General features: G+C 46.7%; 1 protein-coding gene across 6 annotated transcripts in view; it reads left to right on the top strand.

Annotated features, from left to right (window-relative positions):
* ZNF592 (zinc finger protein 592) overlaps nucleotides 1–15,947 on the top strand; it is a 60,059-nt gene that overhangs the window by 11,656 nt on the left and 32,456 nt on the right. For 4 of the 6 annotated variants that reach the window (XM_058736474.1, XM_058736477.1, XM_058736479.1 and 1 more), the window contains one exon: nucleotides 6,428–6,511. The exons of 1 other annotated variant lie outside the window; for it this stretch is intronic. The gene's annotated coding sequence lies outside the window, so the exon portion shown is untranslated. Of the gene's footprint in view, nucleotides 1–1,048; nucleotides 1,153–6,427; nucleotides 6,512–15,947 lie in introns of those variants that run through there. One more of the 6 variants, XM_058736476.1, reaches the window with a different exon arrangement.

Raw genomic sequence — 15,947 nt, 5'->3', positions numbered from 1 at the left:
TTTTTGTTTCCCTTCTGTAGAATTGAGACAGTGCGTTTCCCTCCTTTCCCTTCTAAATTTTTCCATTAATATTGTCTCTATCTCTCTTTAGAATCCCAAGTAAATGCTAGCCTTTCAAAGTTAAGACAGAAATGAAGTCAAGCGAGGGAATGCAGAATTAAGAGTGCACGTGAGCAGAATTTGAAATGTGACTTTTCGTTCTGTCATTTGTGGGCTCACAGAGCCGAGGGGCCAGTACCCAGTTTCTCCCCGCTGGCCGATTAAACCCACGTTTCAGGGTGTTGTGGCCGAGCGTGAAGGAGTTTCTAAAGTTCTGAGGTGGTTCTGATGCTCGGTGACCGTGAAGATCACCGAGTTTAAAAAAAATGGGTTCTGCCAGCTTTTTGGTATCTTCTGTCATTCTTTCCCCCTCCCCAGTGCTTGCCCTTCCTGCTCCTCCCCACCTGTGACTGTCCCCCCCCCCCCCCCACATGTCTGCTGCGGTCCCTCTGCCCACTCCTGGGCCCTCTTCCTCCGCTCCAGCAGGCCTCCTGAGCTGTGTGGAGGGGTAGCCGGCCTTCCCTTCCCTTGTCTCTGTCCCCTGTGTGTGCTTCCAAGCAGCCTGACGTTTGGGGATCCAGCAGCCTGCTGGGGCACTCTGACGTTGTGGCATAATACTTAACAAACACATGCATTTGCTGTGTTGAAGGCAGTGTTGTAAGAACTTTACAAATGTTAACTCACTGAGTCCCTACAACAGTTTCCCATTTTACATATGGGGAAACTGGGACACAGATGTGAGCAAACCTCCGTAGGTCAAATGGCTAGTGAGCGTGGCTGAGGTTGGAACCCGGGCAGAGTCTGTGCTCTGAACCACCACATCATGGCCGGGGAGGGCAGATGGTCTGGGGCCCGCAGAAGTTTTATCTTTGAGTATGGGGCTTTGAGTTTACGTTTGGAGAGTTTTCTCAGGGTCTGACCTAGACTTTTATTATTGTGATTAGCACCTTAACTTAGACATTTGCCGTCAGGCCTATTAAAAAACATCTTCTTTTGTTTCTTTCCTTAGGTAGTGTTTGGAAAACATGTGCCTAGGCAGATGTTATGCCTTTCTCCATAGCTCCACACTCCCAGCAACGCTCACCACACCCTTGTTTTGAGAACCTCTCTGAGGTATGATGTCTAGGCTGACCTGAGCTGGCCTTGAAGAGACACAAGTGACGTCTTTATGTTCCTCGGTGTTGTGTTTTGTTTTTTAAACTGTGGCCAGATATACGTAAAGACACTGACCATCTTAACCATTTTTCAGTGCACTGTTCGGTAGCCTCCAGTACGTTCACGATGGTACAGCCATCACCACCCTCCAGAATCTTTCATCATCCCAGAATGAAACCCTGTACCCATGAAACACTAACTCCCTGTCCTCTCTCCCCTCAACCCCTGGTACGCACTGTCGTACTTCCTGCCTTCATGACCTTGACTACTCTAGGGAGCCTGGATTCCTAGGCGAAATCATACGCTATTTGTCCTTTTACACCTGGCTGTTTTCACTTAGCATGATGTCCTCAGGGTTCATCCATGCTGTAGCATGTGTCAGGACTTTAAGCCTTTTTAAGGCTGAATAATATTCCATTGCCTGTTTATATCACATTTGGTTTATCCATTCATCTATTGATGGACACGGTTGCTTTCATTTTCTGGGTATCGTGAACAATGCTGCTGTGAACGTGGGTATAAAGATTACTCCTTGAGACCTTGCGTTCAGTTCTTTTGGGTATATACCCAGAGGCAGAGTAGCTAAATCGCATGGTAATTCTATGTTTAATTTTCATTAGGAACCACTGTATTGTTTTCCTTAGCGGCTGCACCTTTTTTTATTCCTACCGGCAACGCACAAGGGTTCTAACTTCTCCACGCCCTCGCCGACCCTTGTTCTTTCCTTCTTTTTTAAAATAATGGCCATCCTAGTGGGTGTGACATTGGTGGTTATCTACCTGGACTCACAGGGTCCACTAGGCAAGGGTCTGGCCCTGAGAGGGCAAAAGTATACACACATAGAGAAAATAACAGATAAACGTCCATGTGCTCCTCGCCCACATCCAGGAGTTGTTTGTGGCAAATCTTGTTTCATTCATAAAAACCCTCCCTGCCCTTTCCTCCTGCTCTGTGTCATTTCGAGACAAATCCCAGATATCACATCATTCTGTCTGTAAATATTTTATTACGTGTCTTAAAAAGATAAGGAATTTTAATATTCCATTTTGTCTGGTGGTAGAAAGGCACACAGAGGTGTTTCTTTAGATACCTGTTCTCTGCTGTCCCCTTGGAATGTCAGGGGCACATACAGCAGGCACACCGTTGGGCACCCGGATGTCGGATCTGTTGCCATATTGCCTTGTTGGTAAAAAGCTGCCTTGGCTGGTGCCTCGCTTTCCTGAAGAAGGCTGACTGCCCTTGGTCTGAGGAGCCATGGTGAAAGAGCCCACCCGGTCTCTGTTTGTTTATTTATTAATGTTTTTATTTATTTTTGAGAGAGAGAGAGGGAGAATGAGCAGGGGAGGGGAGAGGGAAGGGGGAGAGAGGGGGGAGACACAGCATCTGGAGCAGGCTCCAGGCTCCGAGCTGTCAGCACAGAGCCCGATGCGGGGCTGGAACCCATGAACTGTGAGATCATGACCTGGGCCGAAGTCGGCCGCTTAACCGACTGAGCCACCCAGGTGCCCCCACCTGGTCTCTGTTGAGAGGGGAAGGAGAGAAGAGGGAGGAAGAAGATGTGTGTGTGTGTGTGTGTGTGTGTGTGTGTGTGTGTGTGTGTGTGAGAGAGAGAGAGAGAGAGAGAGAGAGAGAGAGAGAGAGAGAGAGAGAAGGGAACCACAGAGATACCCCAAGAGTAATAGCATGTTCCTTGCTCCCACCTCCTCACCCCTGCCCCCTGAAAACCTTTTGGTTTTGGAATCTCTGGGACCTCACTTTGCTTGTGGTAGATGAGACCCAGAATATACACAGAGCCCCCAAACACGAGGGTGCCAGAAATGAGGAAAAAGTAATCCTGCAGAATGGCCACGTTTTCTTGGCTGGGGCCCTTTTGTTCAGGGAGTGGAGGCTTGGTTCCCAACAGGTCTGAGGCTACCAGCTCTTTGTTTAATTTTGGGCGTCCCTACTACTAGGAGATGATGCTTTTACAAAACTCAGTGGGAGGGACTCCTTGAGGAGGAGGCCGTGTGATCAAGGAGGAGTCCTGTCCCTCTTGCTTCTTAGTCTCTGTTCTGTTCCTTTCTAACAAAATGCAGTGCCCAGTTAGTGCTGAGATCTCTTTGCAAGTAATGAAAGGGAAAGGGGGCGCAGGTTACAGAGTATCAGTTTTTGTCTCAGTTCTCAGCTCCGTTTAAACTTTGTTTTTGTCTATACCTAGTTTCCATTTCTTTTTTTTTTTTTTTTTTTTTCAACGTTTTTTAATTTATTTTTGGGACAGAGAGAGACAGAGCATGAACGGGGGAGGGGCAGAGAGAGAGGGAGACACAGAATCAGAAACAGGCTCCAGGCTCCGAGCCGTCGGCCCAGAGCCCGACGCGGGGCTCGAACTCACGGACCGCGAGATCGTGACCTGGCTGAAGTCGGACGCTTAACCGACTGCGCCACCCAGGCGCCCCAGTTTCCATTTCTATCATCTCAGTGAGCTGTCGGGTGCTGCCTAATCCCGACTCCCTCCAGTTTTATCCCCTCTTTTTATCTTAAAAAAAAAAAAAAAAAAACCACAGTTTTTTTGAGATAAGATTCACATGCCATGCAATTCACCCATTTATTTATTTATTAAAAAAAAATTTTTTTTAATGTTTCTATTTATTTTTGAGACAGAGAGAGACAGAGCATGAGCAGGGGAGGGGCAGAGAGAGAGGGAGACACAGAATCTGAAGCAGGCTCCAGGCTCTGAGCTGTCAGCACAGAGCCCGACGCGGGGCTCGAACTCACACACCGTGAGATCATGACCTGAGCTGAAGTCAGATGCTCAACCGACTGAGCCACCCAGGCACCCCATGCAATTCACCCATTTAAAGCACACAACTGAATGATTTTTAGTATATTCACAGAGTTGTGTCCCCTTTTCTTAAGACTTAAGTCTACCCTGTGCCCTGCCCAGAGGTAGCCCTCCGTTTCTACTGATGTCACACTGTTTCCATCCTCAAGATGAGTGACCTTATTGTGGGGATGTTGGCCAGTAGACCCCTTCCACCGATTCAGCATTTTCACTTAATCAGCCATGTAGGAGCCCAGGATTCATGGCCACGTGCTACTCTGGGCAGACCCCTTCCCACTGGCAAGGCCCCACCAACCGCTCAAGGTCTCTCTGTTTATGAAGGAATTTTAAAAAGTGAAACACAAATAACGTTGCAAACTTGCCAACTTCTTGACTAGTAATAAACCTGCTTAGGATTCCATGGCTCTCCTTGAGCAATGTGAGTTCTGGACGGATGAGCCTGTCAAATCATTCCCCCTTTCTAATGGTGGATTACCTTCCAGTAAACACACTGGACCTTAAAAAGAGACAATGAAGACATGAGCAATTATGCGGTGTGTCAGGTGGTGGGAAGGGCTTTGAAGAAAAAACAAGTAAAGGACAGAGATTGATGGTGTGACCGTGAGGGTGGGGACTGGGACGTTACATACACTGGTCACAGGAGGCTTCTGACAAAAGGACATTTGAGTAAAGACTGGATGGAAGTGAGCAGTGAGCCTCTCAAGATCTGAGGGGAAGGGCAGTCCTAGCAGAGGGAACAGTAGATTAAAAGGCTCTGAGCAGGGGTGTGTTTGAGGAACAGGGCAGAGGCCTGTGTGTGCCCGAGCCAACTGTGTGACAGAGACAGGTGTGGGAGACGGGGCACTTAGACCCTCCTGGCCATGGAGGCTGCGGTGATGGCCGGAGGTCGCTCTGTGTGAGATGGGACCGTGTTGAAGGGGTTCAAGGACAGGAGGAATGTGATCTGATGGTTTTTTTTTTTTTTTTTTTTAATGTTTAGTTTTGAGAGAGAGTGCATGCACCAGCAGGGGAGGGGCAGAGAGAGAGGGAGACAGAGGATCTGAAGCGGGCTCTGTGCTGACAGCAGTGAGCCTGATGTGGGGTTCAAACTCACAAACCCTGAGATCATGACTGAGCTGAAGTCAGATGCTTCACTGACTGAGCCACCCAGGCGCCCCTGGTGGGTGTTTCTAGAGCAGCAATCTGGCTGGAGGCAGGAAACGGTTGCATTTGGAGATGTTTTGAAGGAACATTTGACCGGATTTGCTCTTGGATTGGTTGCAGGGTCTGGTGGTGAGAGGACTCACGGATGCCCAACCTAAGCCACGGGAAATTGAGAGTTAGACTCTGGACATATTATCTTTGACATGCCTATCCAAGGAGAAACCCAAACCTTGAATTGAGAGGATATTGGTTTAATAATTTAGTGAGTGCCTGTTGAGGGGCTTATAAGACAGCAGAAGAGGGAATATTTACTGAAATAACTACAGCAAAAGTAAATTGTGCCCTCAAAGGAGTGAGGGACACAGAAGGGAGCCCAGGGGAGCGCACTGAGGTGACCCCACTCAGACAAAGTCCCTCTCCCTTCCTTGCCAGTGGGAAAGCAGTGCCCTTGTTGGCCTTCCGTGGCACCCCCAGTTTCATGGCGGCCGGGCTTTCCAGTGGGTCGTGTGTGGGGGCACTCAAGAGCAGGGTCTGGGCTTTCCCTTTGTGTCCTCAGTGCCAGGCACCATTCCTGGCATTGGGTCAATGTTTGGTGTGTGAACTTCTCCTTCTCTCCTCCCTCCCTCCCTCCCTCCCTCTCTTTTCTTTTTTCTCTTCTCTTCTCTTCTCTTCTCTTCTCTTCTCTTCTCTTCTCTTCTCTTCTCTTCTCTTCTCTTCTCTTCTCTTCTCTTCTCTTCTCTTCTCCCTTCCCTTCCCTTCCCTTCCCTTCTCTTCTCTTCTCTTCTCTTCTCTTCTCCCCTCTTCTCTTCTCCCTTCCCTTCCCTTCCCTTCCCTTCCCTTCCCTTCCCTCCCCTCCCCTCCCCTCCCCTCCCCTCCCCTCCCCTCCCCTCCCCTCCCCTCCCCTCCCCTCCCCTCCCCTCCCCTCCCCTCCCCTCCCCTTTCCTTTCCTTTCCTTTCCTTTCCTTTCCTTTCCTTCCCTTTCAAGATTTTATTTTTAAGCAATCCATACACCCAACCTGGGGCTCAGCTCACAGCCCCGAGGTGGAGAGTCGCCTGCTCCACCGAGCCAGCTGGGCGCCCTGAGCTTTTCCTTTCGGAGCCCAGGTTGTCCACGTAAAGATGAAGAGGGTGGACGAGGCCAGGGCGCTGGAGTCAACCGGGAGGCTTCACAAACACGCGGGGATCCCTCCCAGACTTGCTGAGTCGCAGTCTCCTAGTAGGAGCCTGGGACTCTGTGTTAAAGTCACTCCCCATGTTATTCTTTTGCAGTCAGTCCAGGAGCAATCTGCAGACGTGTATTTGGAAGCCACTGGACCAGATCATTTCTGAGGTCCCCTTCAGCTCTAACATCCTGTGAGTCCTGTTAGAATGTTTGCGATATGACTCTCTCCCCGGGAAGTGGGAGTTTTGCTTGGGCGGAAGGGCCTGGAGGGGGAGGGGAAGCTGCCTCGGGGCAGGGCCAGCGGGGTTTGGGGAGGCGCTGAGGACCTGTCCTGGGCCGGAGTGAGCAGTGACAGCTTGCTTGTCCCTGCGGACCAGCTGTGTTGGGGTCTCAGAAATAGAGGTGAAGGACATGACCCTAGCTCTGGAGAGGCTTAGAGACCGATGAGTAAACCCAGGACCCCATCCCGCTGCGGGAAGTGCCGCCATGGCGGAAGGGGGGCGGAGGAGGAGGAGGAGGGCAGAGGTCTGGAGTCACAGCTCTCAGAGGAGGCGGGCAGAGGAGGGGCTCCTGGGGCAGAGCAGTGCTCAGGCACTGTCTGGGGCCAGTGCGGTGGGCCATCAGGTATTCTGTCGTCGGGAGGGAGTCTGCGAGAACCACCCTGGGAAGTGGCTGGAGAGGTGGGCGCAGACCAGATGGGAGTGGGCTCTCCCTCTGGGCGGAGGCTTGGAGCTCTCTCCTGCAGGTGACCGGCACCGTGAGCAGGACGTCTCTGTGATCAGATAGATGTTTCACAGCAACCGCTGTGGTGGAGTGTGCGTTGAAGGGGGCTAAGACCAGATGAAGAAGAAGACAAGTGAAAAGCTTTGCCATTTCGCCTGGGTCCACCGTCCGCTGGCACCTGCTTTCTTTTACTGCTGAGCATCTCTTTGGGCTGTGCTTTGCTGATGATTCAAATACCAGGTGTCTCGTGAAATGAGACACTGGCTACTGACTGACTCAGAACATCTGTGCCTTGGGATCGCTGAGACCCGTGTTCGGGAGGGCAGTGACAGGTCTATGGTAGAGAGTCACTGGTCCACTTTAGGAGCTAAGTTTTGTGTAGAAATCCAATAGTTGTAGGGGACTCAGAGATCCTTCGAGTTAGTTTAATTTTACATCATAAACTGAAGCCTGCCTGAGATCTCCTCCTGGGTGACTGTGATGGGATAGGGGTGAAAGCCCTTCTCATGCTTCCCAGTTTGTTCCTCTTTTAGCTCTCCTGTTCCTGGCCTGGGGCTTCATTCTGGGTCCAGGAATGTGGGACCTTTCCCAGGTCATTAGATTTCCCTGAGTTCCCTTCTCTACCTCCCATGGGCTCAGTGTCTTTCTCTCATCACCGTTTAACCTGAGTCCAGACTAAAGCTTCTGACAACCCCAGGAGCAGCAGCTCGCTCGCTCGCTCGTTCTCTTTCCCCTTGCCCAGCTTCCTTTCCTGCGACAGAACTTCCCCCGTCTGGCAACCAGCTCAGGTACCTTCTGGTCTCAGCCTGTCCTGAGTAAGCGTGGCCGCACGCACTTTCTCTGTGCATCAGACAGCTTGGATTAGTCTTTGCTCCGTTTCCTCTGGAATGCTCCTTCTAAAGTAGAAAGCTGAGGGTAACTTCCACTTACCCCTTTGTAAACTCTAAACCATTATAACAGTGATTGAACACAGATTATATCAGCGTGTAAGCCACATTCAGTCATGTGGAAGCAGGATAAAGAGTTTACCCACAGGTTGGAAAACATACACACATCCATCCTTCTAGACATCATCCAACAAGCGGTGGCAAATTCGAGGAAACTGAATTTGTGGTTCCCAGTCCAATGTTCCTTGAATCTTGCTGCCTTTAACTTTCATTGTATAAATCTGGAACATGTTATTTGCTTCCTTGGCTCATTAAACGATATACTGACTAGAGATCCAATTTTTCTTTTCTTTTTTTTTTTTTAAGTTTATTTATTTTGAGAGAGACAAAGAGAGAGAGAGAGAGAGAGAGAGAGAGAGAGTGTGTGTGTGTGTGTGTGTGTGTGTGTGTGTGTGTGTGTGTCAGTAGGGGAGGGGCAGAGAGAGAGAATCCCACATAGGGCTCCTCTCTGTCAGCACAGAGCCCAACCCCGGGACCTGATCTCACGAAGTGTGAGATCATGATCTGAGCCGAAACCAAGAGTTGGAGGCCCAACCAACTGAGCCACACAGGTGTCCCGAGATCCAATTTTTCATAATGCTTTTGGAGTGCCTCTGCCCCCTGGGTGTCCTGTTTCTGAACTTTTATTAATCTACCATTACTGAACTTAGTGTTGTTAAAAGAAACAGATGACCAAGTTTAATGTTAATTTGAAATTCAAAAGCGTTGGTGCTGAGGGAAAGGAAGCTCATAGGTTTAGTGACAATCCCTTCTTCTTAGTTCCTCAGAGCCTTTTTTTTTTTTTTTTAAATTTCTAGATCCAAATAAGTATGGATGTTACTACATGTATATATTTTACCTATAACAACTTCAGTATGTTTCTGACTAGTGGGCAGTTATTTCTTGTCTGTCTATATCTTTTATTTCAAACTTCAGAATGCTTCTCTCTTCTCTCTAGTATTTGTGAAAGAGAGAGAGAGCGCACAAGTGAGTGAAGGGCAGAGAGAGAGAGAGAGAGAGAGAGAGAGAGAGAAGTGGGGCTCACCCGATGTGGGGCTCGAACTCATGAACTGTGAGATCATGACCTGAGCGGAAATCAGATGCTTAACTGACTGAGCCACCCAGGTGCCCCTCTCCTCTGTAGTATTTTAAGGTTTGATGAACAAATCTGTATGTGACTTATCCTCCCCCTTTTCCCAAACCTTCGTCTCTCCAGAATTAAAGAGTTCTAATCTGTAAGCTCTTACTAGAAAGCTCCTCTATCTACTTGATAACTTCGTTCTTGTTTCTTAGGACCTTTTCTGACTCTGGTATGCCTTTCTTAAGAAAGGGAACCACAACTGAACAGCACATGGAGCTGTGGACACCGGGCGGTTCTGAAAAAGGGCGAGATCACAAGTTGTGTGTTGTTCCCAGTATTCTTTCTAATAAAGCCCCATGTTTTCTGGGCATTTGGTGAGAAAACATGCAACGTGGTGTCTTCAGGGAATAGTCTGAGCTGATGGCCAAGCCTCTTTATCGAACTGCTTAGCTTAGAACCCATTATTCTAAAAGTGTCATTAAGGTTGCATTTTCCTAAATGTCCCTTCACCAAATTGGCCTCCAGTGATGCTCCTTTGCCATAATTTCACCCATTCATACAGCCTCCTGAGAACTTGTTGTCTTTTAATTTTGATTTTGATTTCTGGAACAGTTTTAAGGCTATTTACAATCTTGAAGGTTTCACTTTATTGCTTCACAATATATTTATTGAGTACCTAATGGAGAATGCAGTGATTAATGAGACAGGCCTCTTCCCTCCTGAAGCTTATAGCCTAATATTCTGCTAGATCATTGGTTCCCAAAGCATTTTGAATATGAGACCTCCTTTTTATTTCTTTTAGGTTTATTTATTTATTTTGAGAGAGGGAGAGAGACAGAGCACAGGCAGAGAGACAGGGAGAGAGAGAATCCCAAGTAGGCTCCACACCATCAGTACAGAGCCCGATGCTAGGGCTTGAACTCACAAACTGTGAGATCATGATCTGAGCTGAAATCAAGACTTGGATGCTTAACTGAGCCATCCAGGTGCCCTAAGACCTCCTTTAGAAATTTTTAAAAATGTTTATTTATTTATTTTGAGAGAGAGAGAGAGAGAGAGAGCAAGCGCGGGCATGAGCAGGGGAGGGTCAGAGGGAAAGGAGAGGGAGAGAGAATCCCAAGCACACTTCACCATCAGCACAGAGCCTGATGGAGGGCTCAATCCCATGAACTGTGAGCTCATGACCTGAACTGAAATCAAGAGTTGCATGCTTAACTGACTGAGCTCCCCAGGCGCTGCAGTGAGATGTCCTTTTTCTTTGTTTTTTTTTCTTCTTCTTTTTTTCATGAAATTTATTGTCAAATTGGTTTCCATACAACACCCAGTGCTCATCCCAACAGGTGCCTTCCTCAATGGCCATCACCCACTTTCCCCTCCCTCCCACCCCCTACCGACCCTCAGTTTATTCTCGGTTTTTAAGAGTCTCTTATGGTTTGCCTCCTTCCCTCTCTGTAACTTTTTCTTTCCCCCTTCCCCTCCCCGCTGGTCCTCTGCTGAGTTTTTCAGAATCCACATATGAGTGAAGACATATGGTGTCTGTCTTTCTCTGCCTGACTTATTTCACTCAGCATAATACCTTCCAGTTCCATCCACATTGCTGCAAATAGCCAGATTTCATTTCTTTCTCATTGCCGCATAGTATTCCATTGTGTATATAAACCACAATTTCTTTGTCCACTCGTCAGTTGACGGACATCTAGGATCCTTCTGTAATTTGGCTATTGTTGAAAGTGCTGCTATAAACACTAGGGTACAAGTGCCCCTGTGCATCAGCACTCCTGTATCCCTTGGGTAAATTCCTAGCAGTGCTACTGCTGGGTCATAGGGTAGGTCTATTTTTAATTTGAGACCTCCTTTTTAAATTAATTTTTTCAGGGCTCCTTGGTGGCTTAGTTCAGCATCTGATTCTTGATTTTGGCTCATGGTTCATGAGATCAAGGCCCATGTTGAGCTCTGTGCTGATAATGTGGAGCCTGCTTGGGATTCTCTCTCTCTCTCTCTCTCTCTCTCTCTCTCTCAAAATAAATAAATGAAGTTAAATTAATTTTTTACATACCCTCATTCAGTAGTGGTGTTTATTTTATTTTATTTTATTTTATTTTATTTTATTTTATTTTATTTTATTTTATTTTTTATGTTTATTTTTGAGAAAGAGAGAGAGAGACAGAGTGTGAGCGGGGGAGGGCAGAGAGAGAGGGAGGCATGGAATCTGAAGCAGACTCCAGGCTCTGAGCTGTCAGCACAGAGCTTAATGTGAGGCTCAAACCCATGAACCACAAGATCATGATTTGAGCTGAAGTTGGATGCTTAACAGACTGAGCCACCCAGGTGCTCCGTGGTGGTGTTTTTAATGGGTGGTCATTGGGACTACCTGTGTGGATATGACGGTCATTGGGACTACCTGTGGGTTGGGATCTACCATTCTAGGTAATTTATGAAAGCATTAAGCTTGTCTTGAACTGGTCAGTGGGTTAGAAACTCCACTGTTCACGGTTCCTCATAAATGACAATCACAAACACAGCACACACGCATACAACATTCATTCACCCAAGTTCTATGGCATTCGGTTTTTAAAATTGTTTTTGGTGAAATATGGCGTTTAAAGTCTATAGGGGTTCTGCCTACTAGTTCTGCCATAATCATATTGTTTATATCCCCTCAAAGAATTCTAATAGGCTGATCAGGCCTCCTGAGGCCCTTCCAGGGTTAAGGTGTTCCCCCTCTCATCCACTGACATATTTACTTAAGTGTTTGATAAAATTTCTTGGTCAAGTAGTAGACCCTATAATAAAAAAAAAAAAATGGGGATTTATATTTACTTTCCTGAGGAGAAACTTCTTTAGAGAGGATATGGCGTCAGTCTGACAGTCCTGGACTTGCTCTTTACCCGCACGGGATTGCACATAATGTCGCACGGTTAGCCTAGGCCACAGAGAACTGGTGGGCTCACCAGGCCTGGCGTTAGCCCGTCCAGATGCTGCGCGGTGAGCCCAGCCGGTGCTCTCTGGGCCGCGCCAGGTGTCTGGGCTGGTGTTGGTGGACACGGGGCAGAGGCCATAACCAGGCTCTGGTCCCAAAGGCTGTCCCCCGGCAGAGCAGGTCTGAGGTTTGCGCTTCCCAGCCCGAGATGGGCTGCAGACGCCGGCACGCCGATGCTTTACGTCTTGACCACACTTTCTATTTTAATTAAGTTGTTTCACCAGTTTTCTAGCTGGCAGTCCCCTGCTGAGTCATGCCAGATGTGCTTCGAGAATTTTATATTAGTGATTTTTGGAGTCCTCTGTAAGAAGCTTCTCAAGTGTTTTGGCCTCCCTAATTTCTTCTTTCTTTATTTTTTATCTTTCCTTTAAAATTTTTTTTTAACGTTTACTTATTTTTGAGACAGGGGGAGACAGAGCTTGAGCGAGGGAGGGGAAGAGAGAGAGGGGGACACAGAACCTAAAGCAGGCTCCAGGCTCTGAGCTGTCAGCACAGAGCCCAACATGGGGCTCGAACTCACAAACTGCGAGATCATGACCTGAGCCAAAGTCAGACGTTCAACTGACTGAGCCACCCAGGCGCCCCTATTTTTTTATTTTTGCTTAGAGTGCACGTGTGAGTGGGGAGAGGGAGGGAGAGGGAATCTCAAACAGGCCCCACACTCAGTGCAGAGCCCCATATGGGGCTCAGTCCCACGACCCTGGGATCATGACCTGAGACGAAGTCAAGAGTTGGGCGGTCAGCCTACTGAGCCACCCAGGTGTCCCTTTTCTTCTTTTTTATATTAAAAAATGTAATTTAATGAAACTACATAAGCAGTACAACATGAAATAGTTTGAATAAATAATTTGAAAATGCAGATAAATGAAAGAAAAGAATCTCATCATCTATTGAGATACTTTTAAGATTTTAGAATGTTTCTCTAGCCTTTTTCATAAAAACCGTACGTTAAAATTTTTTGTTTTAAGTAGAGATTGTACCATGTATACACTACAGCGTCCTCCCCTGCCTCCACGTTGTATCAGGAGCATTTCTCATAGACATAAATATTGTCTTATCATGATGTCTAGTATTTAATTGTGTTAATATACCGTAATTTATTGAACCAGCTTTCTGTTGTTGGAACTTTGGTTGTGTCTCATTTTTTGTCATGAAATACTTTTGTTATAAAAAATTCTGCAATGATTATCTTTGCGACATGCAAATATCACATTTCTGGGAGTAGAACTGTTTTTTTTTTATTTTTAAAAATATTTATTTTTGACAGAGAGAGAGAGAGACAGACAGAGCATGAGCGGGGGAGGGGCAGAGAGAGGGAGACACAGAATCGGAAGCAGGCTCCAGGCTCTGAGCCGTCAGCACAGAGCCTGACCTGGGGCTCGAACTCACGAACCGTGAGATCATGACCTGAGCCGAAGTCGGACACTCATCTGAGCCACCCAGGCGCCCCTGGGAGTGGAACTATTGAGCCTTATGTAGGCATCGCTAACTTGCTGCTAAGACAAATTGTATCAATTTATACTTCCTTCAAAATGCCTCTTTTGCTACATCTCTGCCAATATTGGGAATTATTATTTTTTAAAACTTGGGTCAATTTGGTAAGCCAAAATGGCTTCTCATTATTTTAATTTGTATTCCTCTAATTTCTTGGGAAGTAGCAGCTTTTTTTTATGGAATAGCTGTCCACTTGTGTTTTTCTTCATTATGTGCTCGCCACCTTTGCTCATTTTCTAAGTGGGCTGCTTATCTCTTACTTACTGCTTCGTAAGAGCCTTTTCTGTAGTAAAGACATTAATGATGGTAACTGTTGTGTTGCACATATTCCTGCTGGTTTGTTGTTTGTCTTTGAACCTTGTGCTGGCAGGTTTTTGGCGAGTAGAACTTTTTGTTGGTAGTCTTTTTCTTCCTTTGCTTTTATGATAGGTTACATTTTGATTAGTTTCTATATTCTACTTATAAGCAATGTGATGCTTACTTTAGAGCAAGGTTTAGAGAAATGGAAACAGGTACACCGTTAGCCCCTTATTCACCGTTACTGATTGCTGCTGGTTTTGGTTTCCCTACTACAAGTAAATAGAAAACAGGACTTGATCTTTGGCTTTTAAAAGTGTCAGCTTTGGTATTTAAGGTCCAAAGGTTATAAAGGTTTTTCCTGCTTCTGCTGTCGAGCAGCCACCCCATTTCCCTGCAAAAGTTACCTCACCTTCCCCCTGACCGATCTCAGCCCGTCTCTGAGATTCCCCGATGTGGAGGACCTGGCTTTCTTCTGATGTAATCTCTCTCTGCTTTAAGCTCCTGTGACCTCACGTTACCCTCACACACACCACCAACCACTTCCTCTCCTCCCTCGTGTGCTGGTCTCAGCTCCGTAAAAAGACCGGTCTATTCTGCCCTTCTCCTTCCATCTCTTTTTTTTTTTTCCCTCTAGACTGCACAAAGTGGGGGTGGGGGTGGGAGGGGGAAGGAAATAAACACACACGGACATCACAGAGGTGTTTCCTTACAGTTAGCACCAGCCTGCATAGTGGGGGACTTGGTATTGGGGTGCCAGTGCTTTGCACAGTACCCAGTCTGTTCCCCTTGCTTATGGGCTCCTATTTCCAGGAGACAGTCGTTTGTGTCCAGGAACTTTACATCACATTTGAAAGATATTCCGCCAGCCCATATTTAGTGTAGATAATTGGTATTTCACTTTATTATTATCTACCATAATTAGATATATTCCCAGAGCAGAAGGTATTTTTCATTTTCTGTAAGAACTCTCAAGTAGGCAGATATGTTTTGTTGGGGGTTGGGGGAGGGGCAAGAGACCAAAGCTGCGAAACTGTGGGTCCCAGGAGGTGGTAACAGATACACCTGTGCTATGCCACCTGCTCCCTCATGGTTCTAAGTATTCCCCCCCCCCCCCCGTCACCCGCTGCCCTGTTTATATCCCACTTTTAAAATTATAAATGCAATCTATCAGCACAAAAAAGAGTTTTGAAAAAATAACCCGCCAGTAATCCCACCACCCTACAAATTATTTTTCTCTTTCTTTTAATCTTGGCTCAACTGCATACTTAGTTTTACATGGCTATAGTCTAGCGGCATTTTTGTATTAAGTTTTTAACTTAACTTTAACTTTGTATTAATAGCATTTTCTATTAATTTTTTAACAACACTGTAAGTAATTTTTTAAAAGTATATTTATCTATTTTGAGAGAGAGTTGGGGGAGGGAGGGAGGGAGAGAGGCAGAGAGAGGGGGAGGGAGAGAATTCTAAGCAGGCTCCTTGCTGTGAGCGCAGAGCCCATTGTGAGGCTTGAACTCATGAACTGCAAGATCATGACCTGAGCCAAAATCAAGAGCTGGACACTTAGAACTGACTGAGCCACCCAGGTGCCCCAAGTAATTTTTTTAAAGATTTTTTCTTTTTAAGTAATCTCTACACCCACCATGGGGCTTGAACTCACAACTCTGAGATCAAGAGTTGCACTCTCCACTGACTGAGCCAGACAGGGGCTCCAACACTATCACTAAGTTTTCCATGTTGCTATATGAATTTCATAATTAGGATTTTTATTGGCTGCCATAATAGTCTGTCAATGATTTAATCACCCTCTGTTCTCGGACATTTAGATTCTTTTGTGCGTGTTTGTCCCTTTTGTGTTGTTTTAATCATACTGCATATTTCCGTATACAGCTTTTGGGAATTTTTGTTGTGAGGATAAGAACATGGGCCTTGGGGTCCCTGGACCCGAGGATTTGTCACGTAACTGGTTCTGTGCAGCTACTCTCCTGCTTGCTAAGAATCATGTCTCTCTTCATCCAGACAGGTTTTCAGTATAAACGTGTAAGAAATGTGCAGGCAAGCGAGGCTCCGGGATGCCGAAGCAGACGCGGGAGTTGTGGGCTGAACAAGGGAGATGGTGGGGTTTT

This window comes from Neofelis nebulosa, chromosome 7 (genome assembly GCF_028018385.1).
Source record: "Neofelis nebulosa isolate mNeoNeb1 chromosome 7, mNeoNeb1.pri, whole genome shotgun sequence".
In the NCBI taxonomy this organism is placed as follows: Eukaryota; Metazoa; Chordata; class Mammalia; order Carnivora; family Felidae; genus Neofelis; species Neofelis nebulosa.
This window is presented reverse-complemented; position numbering and strand designations above follow the sequence as displayed.